General features: G+C 49.5%; 1 pseudogene; it reads left to right on the forward strand.

The window, feature by feature from the left end:
• Window positions 1–4,365: 4,365 nt before the first annotated feature.
• LOC112818308 (voltage-dependent N-type calcium channel subunit alpha-1B-like) lies at window positions 4,366–11,248 on the forward strand (annotated as a pseudogene).
• Window positions 11,249–12,378: the final 1,130 nt, after the last annotated feature.

Here is a 12,378-nt window from a genome sequence, read left to right on the forward strand (position 1 = left end):
CGGGCTCCCTGCTCAGCAGGGAGTCTGCTTCTCCCTCTGCCCCTCCTCCCTCTCATGTGCTCTCTCTCTCTCATTCTCTCTCTCAAATAAATAAATAAAATCTTTAAAAAAAAAAAAGATCTGTGTCGTTACCCAGCTTCAATAACAGGAGGAATCCTGAAGAGGATTTCGCTCTGATGAAAAAAGTCAAAAAGTGAGCATCGCGTTCATCATCTGTTTTGCGGGGAGCCACTGCAGAGGTGGCGCGCACCTCAACCAGGTCTTTCCTGGGAACCGCTCTCCGCGTCCAGTCCCCAGCACTTTGAATTTGGTCTGTGAGCATCTGCTGTGCTTCATCTCCATTTATTTTGGGCATCTGTTAGGAAGTCGTGTCCCGAGGCCTAGGAAAAGCCAAAGAGAAGTTGTTTTTGGAGTCTGAGCACCCTATTTTTTTCTGTATAAATGAATGGTTATTCCTCCTTTGGTCTACACCATTCTTGCTGTGAAAGATTTCCTTCCTAGGAAGGAAGGAAACTACTTTCAAATAGCGGGGGAACCTGAACCCCATCCTTCAAGGTTAGCTTTAGTCTCCATGCTGCACAGAACGTTCCATGACTTATGCATTTTATCACTCAAACATTGTGCCTTTTTTGAAAGATTTTATTTATTTATTTGAGAGAGAGAGAGAATGAGCAATAGCACGAGAGGGAAGAGGGTCAGAGGGAGAAACAGACTCTCCGCTGAGCAGGAAGCCGGATGTGGGATTCGATCCCAGGACTCCAGGATCATAACCTGAGCCGAAGGCAGTCGTTTAACCAACTGAGCCACCCAGGCGCCAAAACATTGTGCCTTTGACCACCTTCCCCCATTCCTCCCCCATCCGTGAATCTGGCAAACAGCAATCTGTTCTCAGTATCTGTGCATTCCGTATTTTTTTTTTCCCATGTGGAACATCCATGAACATCTGGTATTTGTCTTTCTGTGTCTGCATTATTTAGCATAATGCTCCCAAGATCTCTGTTTCTATGTCTGGCTACTGTGAAGAATGCTGCAGTGAACATGGGAGTGCATCTACCATTTTTAGGTAGTGTTTTTGTGTTCTCCAAATAAATCCACCCAGAGCAATCACTGGGTCATGTGGTAGTTGTATTCATTTTTCCAGGAACCTCCATACTCTTTGTCACAGTTGCTGCACCAATGTACATTCCCACCAACATTGCACAGGGTCCCCTTGTCTACACGCCCTTGACCACACCTGGTGTTTGTCTCTGGGACAAATGCCATCCCAACAGTTGTGAGGAGATAGCGGATTATGGGTTTGACTTATGTTTCCCTGACGACGATAAATGATGTTGAACAACTTTTTCTGTGTCTTTTGACCACCTGGGTGCCATCTATGGAAAGTATTCACATATTCTCCCCATTTTTATACAGGTTTTTTTGTCTGTTTTGATTTGTATGAGTGTTTTGTATGTTTTGGTAATTAGCCTCTTCTCACACATATGATTTGCAGATTTTTTTTTCTCATTGGGTATGTTGCCTTTTAAGTTTTGATGGTTTCTTTTGCCATGTAGAAATTTCAGTTTGATGTCGTTCCACTTGTTTATTTTTGGATTTGTTGCCTTTGCCTTTGGTGTCCGATCTAAAAGACTCTTTGCCAAAACCCATGTCGAAAGGCTAAGAAAAGTCAAGTATAACAAGAGTTTGTCATAAGACGGTAAAGAAAAGCAATTTTTAACAAGAATTAAGGGTAGCTACTACATCTGGGGAGGAGAAAGGGAGACAGGACGTGCTTCAAATGTAATGGTAACATTCTGTTTTCTTTAAGCTGGGTGATGAATATATGGATATTTTATGATTTTTTTTGAAAATCTGCATCCGTACACATATTTATACATATTCTTTTGTGTATGTGGTATGTTTTATGGTTTTAAAAAATTCATAATCCAAATAATGGGGGGAAAGTTCTGAGCTGCCATTTTCACACAAAAACCAAGGATGTTCTGTCACACCAACCATTGGCATTGTGGCATTGCCCAAGTTCTTCTCATCCAGAAATAGTTCGTACCAGTGTGGTTTCTGGGAGGAGCAAGCTGGTTGCTGATCCTTACGGGCCTCGTCCTTGGACACAGGCATCTTTGTTCCCTGGATAAAGGGATCCAGACATTGTGCTCCTGTCTGCAAGGGCACAGCTCTGGGGGTTTCTTCATGTGTGTGCCTCCTCGCCCAAGAGGACTGACTGATGAGCAGGCATCAAGGGTGGGGGTTGACAGACATGCAGAGAGCATGACGCCCAGCTGTCTTGCAGGGAAACTTCCACCTCCAAAGAGGCCTGCACACAAGGCAGAGACCTTCTGTAGAGCAGGTGGCTGGAGTAGCCCAGTGTCTGGACCTCAGCTGTTGGACACGCAAGGCCAAGGGGGCTTGTGGTTGTATCAGACCTTGCTTCAAATAAGCCCTCCATGGCTGCTGCCATCGGCCCCTGACGCCTAGCAGGGCCGGTGGGAGGGCTGAGGAGCCACATGGCTTGGAAGCTCTGCTGTGCCCTGGCCGCTGGTGCTCTCGGAGATCAGTCCTACACCCAGTCCTGCCGAGAGGGGAAAAGATGAAAGGAAGTCGTCATGTGGATTAGTGGTGTCTTTATTTTTGTTCATTTGTTGTCACTTCATATGGTACTTTGTGAATGTACTTTTCTTTCCTTAGGCAAAAAGATGAGTGTCAGTTCCCACCACCACCTTAATCAAAATAGAGTAGTAGTCTTAACCAGGGTCATGTAGAGACAGCATTCCCAAGCAAGCATAAAACTGACATTGATTTCTTTGCCTGGAAATAAAAAAATAAGTGTCTGTGAGTCATCTTTGGATTTGCATTACAAACAGGAATGCAAATTAATGCCACCCTGTCTGCATAACCTACAGATTTCAAAAATATGTTTTGATTTGATGCATTTTAAGCCAAATATGCAAAGTTTACTAAAATCCTAAAATTTTCCAGTGAGGTATTCAAAGTTTGAGTTTTTGCTTGTTGATGACTCATTTTCTCTTTTGTTTTCTGTTTTTGTTCTTGATTTACCTTAACCTACCTGCTGACTCACGCCATCCAAACAACAGACAATGCAAAAATCATGTCTCCATCTGTATGTTGCACACCTGCTGCTCAAACATACCAATTTGTAAATAATACGCAAATATCCATCCATGAAAACGTCACATATAGGAAACGGTTCGTTTCATGACTTTCAGCAGTTCTTAAAACTCCTTGCATTCCTTGCTCTCCTCCTGTACTTCCTTCCATTTCCTGTGACCCCTCACCACTGCCTTACTGAGGGGTGTGGTCAGAGACTGGCAGTACACCCATCCCCTCTGGCCTCTTCTTCTCAGTACCTGGGGTCCAGCAGGGGCTTCTGAAGGCCCTCCCAGGAGCCACTGGATTCAGGAGCTGGCCTTGGGTCTAGAGAGGAGGTGTAGGGTCTTCTGAGTGAAGCGGGTAAGTGCCCAGTGTTTCTTGTCGGGATCGGACACAGAATTGGGGAGATTTTTGTAGGACATGAGTTTGGACTTGATCCTACATAGTCCATGGTTTCTCTTGTATCATCTCCCTTCTGCTCCCTTCCCCACTGTACCAACATACTAGGATGGTTCTCCCCTGTGGCCTCTGACGATGTCTCCTTTAACATTCTCCCTGGACATGCCCTTCCATAGGGAACACTCTCTGGGTCTCAGGGCTGGAGGAGATTGGAGAATTTGTCTTCATGATTCAAAAAGGGGTGGTGTAAGGCCTGATGGAGTGGGAAGAGGGTCTGCCCCCAGAGACAGTGAAGCTTAGGGATCTTGCACCCAGACATCATTGATCCACTTGTGCACCCTTGCTCCGTGAGCTCGTGTGGAGTGCAGGTAGCATGAACTGGGGCTTCCTTCCAGGCCTTCAGGGATGTTTGCGAGGAGAGCAAAGATTCCAGGAGCAGATTAAACTGAAGCTGTGACTGGAAATTCACATAAAGTAGCAAATATTTGAGATTCCTGTTACAAAATGATCATTAACGATAAAGTGTTTCAAAGTGCAACAGAAGATCTTGAGTTGTGAGAATATGCCATTTGATGCCGCAGAAATTTTCGACTCACTCAGGCCTTTTCGTGGCCATTTCCTGTCCATTTGGGAAGAGCACCCCCCTCCCCGTGCCCTTCCTCCTCCTCCAGAGCACACATCATCACCTGACATGCTGCGCATGTTGGGGTACACAGAGCTTTTCTTTTCTTCATTGTCCCATGGGAACAAAGCTGATTAGGAGAGCAGTTTGTTACAGCATAGACTGTGGCCCCCAGCAGATATGCACAGGTCACTTTCCTTGACCCTGACTGGAAACAGTGATGTACTTGGATGCAGGAGATGCCGATCTGGGTCTTAGGCCTGTTGATCGCCTTTGTGGGGGCCATGTTTCACAATGCCCGGCGTACCTTTAAATCCCTTAAATCTCAGACTCCTCACAATCTGGGCACAATATCCTAATGTCTCCATCTTGTGGATGAGGAAGCAAGGGACTCAAAGGAGCCAGGGACCAGTGTACCCTCAAGGTGAATCAGCTACCACATTGAGAGGTGTGATGATGCATCTTTAGGGTGCTCTAGACCTTTCCTGATGCAGAGGCAGATGTCAATAAGGAAGGTCCTGGCTTTAAAGTAGTAGGGGAAGTAGTAGGTGCTCTCTGGTGTGACAGAAACCATGGACTCTGGGAGGATGGGGCAAGCTATGTCCATCTCCAAGGGGTTGGCCGAGGCCAGAGGCGACTATGCATAGCCGTGTGAGGCTGCCGTGTGCTTGCTGCCCCCTGCTCTCCTGCATGCGCTTGCATGGCGTTGCCTGGCAGCTCCCGCCCTGGGCACAGCCACGGAGTCCTCTGCCTGCCACGCTGTGCTCGGAGTATCTGTGGCTGCTGTCGCCATCTGTCCTCATGGCACTCTAGGGCAGTCTGTCTGTTGCCATCCCCACCCCTCTCCCGAATGCCCCCTGGAGCCCCGAGAAAAGACATCTGGGAGGAGGGGTAAGAACTTGAGTCTCAACAAAACGTAGCAGGTGACTTGTTGAGCTTTGCGTTCATGCACTATGTGGATGGACAGTGCCTTCCCCTGCCTTGTCTTCCATCCCTTCTTTCTCACCCAGACCCTAGATTTTCCCCAATATCTCCAGGAAATCTTCTCGTCTGTGCCAGTGGCCTGAGAAGAGCGCTTTGGGCTGGGCAAATGATAACTGTGTTATCACAGACTTGGCCCCTCCAAACCCAAGTGAGCAGGTGCTCTAGAGTTCGGGCCCTTGGAAGCTCCCTCCCGTTCCTCTGCTTTATTGTATTGTACAAAGGATTTCCCAGCACTATAGAAAAAGTCCCCCTTCCATCTCTGTGCCCATCCTCCCAAGGGGACTGGCTCAGTTGAGAACCTGGGGCCCACGGGGCAGGGGTGGTTGTCTCTTGGCCATCCTGTACCACTGAGATTCTCTTTCCCCAGCACAAGCAGCTGAGGGAGCTCTAGGCAAACTGTGTGCCCTCCAGGGTCACACCTCAATGTCCACTCCTGCCTTCTTGCTGATCTGGACCACAGTCAGCACCTCCTTGTGACTACCAGACCTCCCACCCCATGGATCTGACATCTAGCCCTCCAGGAGACAGTCTAGTCTCCAGCCACCCCGGTGGGAACTGAAGAGGCAGACAAAGGCAGGGTTGGGGCCACTGTACTTAGAAGTAAGAGTGAGACCTGCCTCTCCACCAAAGGCCTCAGCCCAGCCTAGAGCAGATGGGCAGCCCTGGAGGGAGGGCGGCCAGCTCTCCCCAGGCTCCCCATGCCTCCTGCACGTGCTCTCCTACTGCTTCTCTCATTCAACATGTCATGTTCTTTTCTCTTTATCTGACCACTGAATCTGGCGATAGGATGTGTCTAGGCCTGAGCTGCTTGCATATGTTAAAACACCAAAGTGGCAGGAAGCTGCTGTCAGGCTGCGTGTGGGCACTTGGTCTCCAAACAGACAGAGGGTGGGAGACTGCCCAGGGCCACAAGCACCCCCACGTCGTGGACACTGTCCAGAGCCGTGCTCCCTGAAAGTGATGTGCCAATAACTCAAGGCGCCCCTGGGCCAGGGTGGAAGCCTCACTCCCAGGTAATGTGTGGAGTCCAGAGTTTATTGCTTCTTTTTGTGCTTGATTTTGAACCTCTTGGAAGAGGTAGCAGTGCTAGATACCCTGGGATCTCTGGAGTTGAGACCATTTGCGGATTTCATAAGTGGTTTCCGTGGTGTGGGCAGCAGGATCGGCAACACTTACCGTTCCTATGGTGACTTGTCTGCAGGCACCAGGAGCAGCCCCAGAAGAGAAGTTTGCCCCTCTTCCAGGTCCCAGGCAGCAGGGGCTTTGCTAGCCGTATGGAGATGCGAAGGGCCCTTCAGAGGCTCTCCGTGAAGAAACAGCCCTGCCCGGCACTTGGACGGCTTGGCTGTGTCTTGCAAGAGGCAGTCAGTGTTAGAGGCCCATCCACAGTTGGTCTCCTGGCTCCACCTGGCAGCAAGGAGCTGCTTCTGAGAATTTTTCTCTTTCTCCCTCCCTGTTGGGTGCAGGGGAGCCTAAAGCGGAGGGGTTTCTTTGATTTGCTGCATGAGAAGTGATTTGCAATGACAAGCTTTATTTTGGAAGGTTTTCTGGTGGCCGATTGCTGCTTATACCGTAGAGCAGTGACATTTTGTTCGATTTCTCTTCGTATGCACTTTTCTTCGGGACCACAGCACGCCAGGGAGAGGTGGGTGGGGAGCAGCACCTGAAGTTGCAGGAGGCTGGTCTCCGCAGGTTAGAGAACAGCCTCTCTTCCCTACAGAACAATTTCATCAGCCTCGGCTTTCTCCACCTCTTCCGTACTGCCCGGCTCATCAAGCTGCTGCGCCAAGGCTACACCGTCCGCATCCTGCTGTGGACCTTCGTCCAGTCATTCAAGGTAAAGCCCAGGCATGGCCCTCGTGCCCTGACCCTCCCCTGTGTGATGCACAGTGCTGTGGCCACCACCTCCTCCTCGCTACCAGAGCAGCCCCTCCTCGTGGAGGCTCCTTGTTGGCACCTGTTATCCAATTGTAGTTTACAAAGACATTTTAAGTGATCCAGAGAGCATCTTGGTAATGCTCACTGAATCTGAGGTGGGTTCTATGACTGATTATAGACGAAGGAACTGAGGCAGTCTCTTGGTGGAGGGTCTTCATGGCCATTGGGGGTGGATTTGCGGTCGCTGGGGTCTGGGTGGCCCCAGAGACCCGACCACCGTCCACTCTGCAGACGAGGCCTGAGCAAGGTAGCTGGGCAGCCCTCCCTGGAGCTGCCCTGTCCTCTGTATGTCTCCCCAGGACCTGCCCTACGTATGTCTGCTCATTGTCATGCTGTTCTTCATCTACGCCATCATCGGCATGTAGGTGGGTGCACCTGATGGGACAGGGAACAGAAGGGGCCCCTGTGCCCTGGGGCAGAAGGGCACTGATCATGGTCATCAAATGGTATCAATGACAGATTGGCACTTGGAGAACATTTCTATGTTTGAAGCACTTTATGAACTTAATTCTCAGAAAGGCTGTTCTACCGATAAGGACACAGTGGCTGGGCACCACGGGTTTGGGCCTGTCACCCAGAGTCCACTAGTGAGGCATAGCTCCACTCTCTGTGGGAAAATGCTCTGCTGTGCTCCTGAGTGGAACCCCATTGGGCTGTTAGGGTGTTGATGGGCATGTTTGATTGGGTGCTGGGCCCCCAAGGTGGTGGAGCTTTTGAGCACATCTGCCTGGTGCTGAGTGGCCTGCAAAGCACCCGCTGGTCATTCTGTTTGTCCAGAGAGTTGACCTGATCTTTTACAGGAATTTATATATTACAGAAGAAAAAATTGAACAGGATCACACCAGATCACTGTATTGTCAAGTTTAGCTTGGATAAGTTAGATTGCCTTTATTTTGCCAAAGAACCCTTTGTCAGCTACTTGAAAAAACATTTAAAAGACAAAACAGTGTTCCAGTTTTAAGTCTTTGGCATCTGGCCACTTTTCAACAGTAGGATGGCAGGTGGATCCAAATGTCAAATTATAGTGGGAGAAGCCATTGTCTTAAAGGTTAGCTGAAAAGTGATTTTTAAACTCTACTTCAGGGATTGAAAAGGTTCTCTTCCTTTAAAATTTGCTGAGATCGGATGTTATTTAAAAATATATGTATATTTGTGCCTGCTTTGGTTTGGGAATTTATAAGACCAGAAGGGTCACTGATCTTTGTTTTTGGTGAATATGTGATAGTTCATAAATTTTTCAGCCAGATTCCAGATTTTAAGCCAAGTACAGTTACTGACTTGTTTGCATTCCTAACCCTAAAAATAAATCAATTAAAATGGATATAAAGCCCATTGTGATATTTGCACAGAAATTTAGAAAGAAACTTTCAAGTTGACCTCATAGCTATTACCAATAAAATTACTGCTTCGGAGTCATTGATGACAGGGTGAAATTTCAAATGCTTCCTGTCTTATATATAGCGCAGCCCGTCTAAACTTAGCTCCGGGTGGCATTTTTACTGGGCATGCAGACTTGCAGGTGTAGACATGCGGAGCTGGGGGGGTGGGTGGGCAGTGACGTGTTTGGCTGGAAGTTCTGGCCCCTCCAGCCCCTGCCGCAGTGGTGGTGGCTAAGGGCAGCGTCCTGTTCCTTGTGGGTCCTCACGTGCACACATCCTCTCCTGCCTGGCCACAGCTCCTGAGGGCCCATCAAGACCAGCCTGCAGCCTTCTTTCTCATTTCAGGTTTTTGGAAATATTGCCCTGGATGATGACACCAGCATCAACTGGCACAACAACTTCAGGACGTTTTTGCAAGCCTTGATGCTGTTGTTCAGGTGTGTTGTTTGGGGAGTCAGCCCAGGCTCAGAGGCTCCTCTGTTCAGGAGGTACAGGGCATTTGCCGACCCAGAGGGCCACCCCCTCCGACCCCAGCTCGTGCTGGCTTCCCCTCATTGGGCCTTCCCAGCTTCTCCTCCCCTCTTCCTCCTTCTTTCCCTAAGGGTTCCTGGGCCTCGGGACAGATGGAAGGGAAGTCCATGAGGGAGGTCAACCTTAGAGCCCCAGGTGAGACTAGCCTTGATCACCTCAGCTCAGATCACTGGGGGTGGCCAGAAGGCCTCTGGTGAAGCTGCAGCCAATGGCCTGGGAGGACAGAAGGTGTCCAGCAGGGCCTTTTTTGGTGTGGTGGCCATAGGCTTTGCATCTGCTCACCTTGTTCAGTGCAGGGTCTGTGGGATCGGGGCCGGGGGTGGGGGCAGGGCAGGGCAGGGGGACACAGAGTGTACTACTCAGGGACCCAAGGAACTCAACTGACCAGAGTGAGTGCCTCCACCTGCCCCGTGGCTCACAGGACTGCAATTCCCTAGGCTCCAGGCTCCAAGGCAGGCAGAGTAGCTTGTTTCTGAGTCATGCACCTCACTGTGTGCTCGAAAGGGCTGCATGTCAGCTTTTGTTTCGAGATGTGACACACTCTCTGTGGCCCATCCTGGTTTGGGGGCTGTGGGTAGGGGATGAATGTGTCTCACTGCCTCCAGGGTCCCCTTCATTAAGGCAAGCCCACCACATGACCCTAGGAGGGAAGAAAGGAGCGCTTTGTAGGGACTTGTGGAGGAGGGGTGCTGACATAAAACCCTGCCTGGGGCTCCTTCTTGAGGTGCCCACACACGTGTTTGTTTATGCAGATGCACCAGGATGCTGTAAGGCCTGTGCTGGGAGATGCCCAGCATAGTTAATCCCAGGCAGATACATTCTAGGACCCGTGGAGTTTCTTCTTTTTATGGAGGGAGATCAGACCGATCTGCTTAGCTAAGCTGCCTGGAGAGAGTTTTCTGACTCTTTGTTTTTTTATCAGATGGACAAGTATCCTTAGGCCTACACTTTCTCCAAATGACATCATTTCTCTGGACTTTAGCTATTACATTCATTTCATCTCTTCATTTATTAATGTCCTGCCTCATGCTACAAAGAGTTGAGGCAGGCCTATGAAACCAGCCTTAGTTTTAAGTCTTTGTGCTGAAAGATCTCTTTTCCTCCCTGGTCTCTGTGTCACATGTGAGCACCAGTATCAGTCAGGCCTGGAATTGGACAGCTGCCCTGCAGGAAAACAATGGCTATTCCTAGCCATTGTTAATGGGAAGTGGGCTCAACTTGTGCCGAGCACTGGCCATGCAGGCATACCCCAGTGTCGGGGGGGCGGGCAGGCCTCTTGTCTACCTGCTAGTCTAGTGCACATCTGGCCCTCGTGCTGGCTGCATTCCCAGGGACAAAAGTCCATGAAGAAAGGTCCTCCAGGGTGGCTGCCCAGGCTGGTGGGGTTGTTCTTGGTGTGTTCAGGAAAGAGAAGACGCTGGTGTGGCTGGAGTGGACTGAGCAGAGACCACTGTAAAAGAGCAGGCTGAGAGTTTCACAGAGCTGTGGGCAGTTGTGTGAATTTTGGCTTTTGAAGTGAGTGAGGGGTCATTGAGAGGAAAAGTGACCTGATCTCACCTGTGTTTAGTGGACCCACTTGGCTCTTGGGTGGGGTAGAGCAGAAAGATCCATGAGGAAGTTATTGCAGCAGCTCAGGGGAGGTGGTTGTTGCTTAGCCCAGGGTGCTGAGAAATCGTAAGAGTCTAGCTGGTTTTTGAAGGTAGATAAGCTGATGAAGCTGGTGAGAAGGAATGGAGGCAGGGATGCCTGCAGTATATTTGGCCTAAGAAACACGATGGAGCCCCCATTTCTTGAATCAGGGAAGTTTGGGATGGCACATGCTGGGTAAGGGAGGCCAGGAAGTGCTGTGTTGGCTTCGAGGTGCCAGAGGTCCATGAAGGGGCGCTCACCATAGTGCTGACTTTTGGTGCAGTGCCTTGTTTTCAGTAACTAGTTCTTTCGGAGTTAATGATCAATTTGAACACCTAATGCCAGAGTATTCTTTTTAAGAAGCAGGCATCTCTTACATAGACCTTACATATGAGTGGGTTCTCTGTGGGAGGGAGCCCAGAGAGGGTATGCACTTGAGCCAGCTCTTCTGAGATTTCTTCTCAGGCTGGCCTGGGCCTTCCTTTGTGGGTCTCATGGCTCTGCCCTTCCTCTCAGGAGTGCCACTGGGGAGGCCTGGCATGAGATCATGCCATCTTGTCTCAGCAACCAGGCCTGTGATGAGCACGCCAATGCCAGTGAATGTGGGAGCGACTTTGCCCACTTCTACTTCATCTCCTTCATCTTCCTTTGCTCCTTTCTGGTAAGTCCTGGTCACTGTGCCCATGTGTCCACCTGTCTCAATCCATCCCAGCCCCCCCCTCCATCTCTCACTGATCCCTGATACTGATTCATGTCACATTTCAAGCAGATTCTGTGTTGATGGTCCTGTTTCCCCAGAGACGATGACCTCTAAAAGAACCACTCTGTCATAAGCTCCTGTGGGCCTTGCCTTTCCTTCTCAGAAAGGGTTTTAAGTTTCCATGGGACAACTGTCTTTTAGTCTTTAGCCTCTGCCATGGTGATGAGTTACAAAGAAGCAGCACTCCAGCTGGTATGCCTGGGGCAGATGAGCCTCAGGAAACTGGTTGTTGGGGTGGTAAGTGGACTAGGTCCAAGTCAGCAGACACCTCTGGGAAACTTTGAGCAGGGGCATGACACAATCTGGTTGATACTTTAAAACCTTGCTCTGGCCTCTGGTCAGGAGAGGCTGAAGAGTGGTCAGGAGATGGTTGGAGGTGACAGTGCCTTGAGAAGGGTGGGGATGAAGGGAGTTGAGGTGCACTTTAAAGACAGAGCCAACATGACTGATGAGTAAGCACAGGCATGAGAGAAAAAGAGAAAGAAAGCCACACCTGCCGTTTGCTGGGGTGCTGGAGAAACAGGCGCTCGTTCACGCCAGTAAGAATGTGATGAGGTGCAGCAGCTGTGGACGACAGTATGGTAGCTCCTCAGTAAACTGAAAATAGAATGGCAGTATAATCCAGCAACTCCACTTCTGGGGGTATGCCAGAATTGAAGACAGGGACTTGAATAAATATTTGTACACATACGTTCATAGCAGTGTTATTCACAATGGCCAGGAGGTAAAAGCAACCAAAGTGCCCATCACCAAGTGATTGGTACACAAAATGTGACATGAACATACAAGGGATTATCATTCGGCCTTAACAAGAGAGGCAGTTCTGGCCCATGTTTCAATATGAATGAATCGTGAAGTCATTATGCCAAGTGAAATAAACCAGTGACAAAAGGAAAAATAACTGTATGGTTTCACCTATCTGAGGCCCTCGAGTGAAGTTCACAGAGACAGAGAGTAGGATGTAGGATGGCGGGTGCCAGGGACTGGGGGAGGGGTGGGAGTTCGTGTTTAATGGGGTCAGGGTTTCAGTT

The sequence above is a fragment of the Callorhinus ursinus genome, unplaced genomic scaffold (genome assembly GCF_003265705.2).
Source record: "Callorhinus ursinus isolate GAN/ISIS: 27379988/994484 unplaced genomic scaffold, GSC_fseal_2.0 scaffold1002, whole genome shotgun sequence".
Lineage (NCBI taxonomy): Eukaryota > Metazoa > Chordata > Mammalia > Carnivora > Otariidae > Callorhinus > Callorhinus ursinus.